Raw genomic sequence first — 2,962 nt, 5'->3', positions numbered from 1 at the left:
AAGTGTCAATTTTACAGATTAAAATGTAAAATTTACAGATTAAATTATAAAATTTACTCTTTAAAGTACGAGTAAATGCGGGGGGGATTCCGCCCTACCATCTTTAGTGACCAAATTATACATAAAATTAATAAATTTATTAGTTTTACTATGAAGGACATTGTATTAGTTTCACATTAACTCTAGCTGAATTAGGTTGAAAACTTTTTTCTATAAAACTCTAAAGTCTGAGAGCTTCTCCCCCTCGTCCACATTCCAGTGACTGGTAGATTTTTGTGATAGAATTCTGGCCCTGGAATGGTTGAAAACATCTTATTTAAAAGGTGGAGGTCAGCCAGAAAAAAAATTATTTACCCGAAAAAACTTGACAAGCAACCCCCCCCCAAAAAAAGAAAATTGTCCAAGCCCAAAAGTCCTATTTCGGGGGAGGGGTCCAAGTTTGATCAGTCCTAATTTTTTTCAGATACACTGCATTATCCTCAGTGGACTATACTTCAACAAAAAGTGGGGGCGGGGGCTGTACTTTCAACGACCATTACATTTTCTATAGTAAAGTTATGTCTGGAAAAAGAAGGGGTTGATATTACGTGCCTGTAATTCGTCCTCATCAATCAGCCCCCCCCCCCCCCCTCTTACCAGTCATTAAAACACGTTCGTCAACATTCATTATATACTAGATATACGGATTTGAGATAATGCAAATGTATTTTTACATCAGGTAAAGAACTTTTGGAATCAACATGATAAAGAGTTAACACAATATAAAGATATTTTCAAATCAAATGAGAAAGAGTTGAAATAACGTAATTATATATCAACATCACGGAATGGAGTTTTGACATAATGTAATAAAGCATTGATATAATATAAAGATATGTTCACATTATGTTATACACTTTTTACACCACGTAATAAAGCACTGACATAAAGGTAAGATGTATTCACCTCACATCATGATGCTCTCGCCCTAAAATAAAAGATAAATCCATATCACGTAAGAATGCTTTGATATAAGAGAAATATACACTCTCAAAAAAGAATGGACTTTTGACTTCATGTAATGCTAAGTTTAATTATAAACCGCAGTTTACTTGACGTAATGCAATTTTGACCTCATATATACATGTATAAGAAATGAAATTATGTACAGAAACATTCATTTCACGTAGTAAAGTTTTAACACAATGTAAACACACAATGAATTTTTATTTCAAGTTATGAAGTGCTGACATAATGAAAGGATGTATTTACTTTTTACAATGCAGCATTGACATGATGTTAAGATATTTTTACACATCATCTCATAAAGAAATGACATAAGGTAAATATATGTTCACATCACATAGGCCCTAATGATAAATTGACAGAATAAATGCCTAGTTGTATGCTATAAGGCAGTGATGGCGTTCCATAATCAAGGTATCATATATTGTATATATCGATATCATTTCGATAAAAAAATTGCTTTCAATTGATTTTTTCTCCCCACTATCACTCTCTCCCCACGCTCACTACCCTCTCTCCCCACTCTCACTACCTCTCTCTCTCCACTCCCTCACTCCTCTCTCTTTCACTCCCCCTCTCTCTCTCCCCACTCTCACTGCCTCTCTCTCCACTCCCTCACTTCCCTCTCTCTTTCACTCCCTCTCTCTCCCCACTCTCACTCCCTCTCTCTCCCCACTCTCTCTCTCTCTATCTCCCCCCTTCCTCTCGCGCTCTCTCTCTCTCTCCCCACTCCCTCTCTCTCCACTCCCTCACTCCCCTCTCTGTTTCACTCCCTCCCTCTCCACTCTCACTCCCTCTCACCACTCCCTCCCCTCTCTCTTTCACTCCCTCTCTCACTCCCCACTCTCACTCCCTCTCTATCTTCCCACGCTCACTCCTCTCTCACCCCATTCTAACTCCCTCTCTCTCTCCCCACTCTCACTCCCTCTCTCTCTCCCCACTCTCACTCCCTCTCTATCTTCCCACGCTCACTCTCTCTCTCCACACTCTCGCTCCTCTCTCTCTCTCTCTCTCCCCACTCTCACTTTGTCTATCCCCACTCTTTCTCCATCTTTCCCTACTCTGTCTGGGGAGAGTGGGAAAAGAAAAAGAGAATAAGAGTAGGGAGTGGGGGTGGGGAGAGAGAGGATCTACTCTCACCCACACTCTCTCTTTCAAAGACAGCGAGAGAGAAAGTAAGAGGCTAATTGTGATTAGGAGGGAGAAAGGAGAGTAGACAGAAGGTGTTTAGATAGAATGGGAGGTAGTAACCGCCCACTCTCACCCTCTTTTCTCTCCCTCACTATATCTCTCCGTCTCACTCCTCCTCTCCTCCCATTGTGTCTTTCTCTCTGTTTCCCCACATTCTCACTCTCTCTTTCTTTTTTTTTTTTTGATTTTGTCTTTCTGGCTCATCATTTCTAACTCGTGTGAAATAAACTATTTATATGCATTATACATCAATTTTCATAATTGTTTACAAGTTAAAAAAAAGGATATAATTCTTTTTCCATAATAAAGAGAACATTCTTTCGTTGTTGTAAAATAAATCATATAATGTCTATTCTTGATCTTTTTTTTAAGTAAATTTATCAGAATTGACCATTTGTGCAAAAAAAAAAATTATGTCATTTTATTTTACAAGGGCGATAACTTAAGAAAAAAATATATAGAGACGGTCTACCAAAATATTTTTCATTTTATTAAATATATTTTTATCTTTATATCTTTATCCCTTGTTTGCAATCAGTTATATGAATTCTATATTTCAAATATTTTTTCTGGTCATGCAGACATTGTGAGGTTGCGTTGATACTAGCCAAAATGCACTTGCATCTTGACTCCCTCGTTGTTCTATGCTGAAACCAGCATTTTATATTTCTGCTTTGAATTGATTTGTTCGTTTGGTACTTTATTCAAATATGTACTGTTTTTAAAACTACAAATAATCTTCATTTGTTACATGGTTCAACTCTTT

Source organism: Saccostrea cucullata, unplaced genomic scaffold (assembly GCF_032062105.1).
Source record: "Saccostrea cucullata isolate Sc308-1 unplaced genomic scaffold, CSIRO_AGI_Scuc_v1 ctg406, whole genome shotgun sequence".
NCBI classification, from domain to species: Eukaryota; Metazoa; Mollusca; class Bivalvia; order Ostreida; family Ostreidae; genus Saccostrea; species Saccostrea cuccullata.
This window is presented reverse-complemented; position numbering follows the sequence as displayed.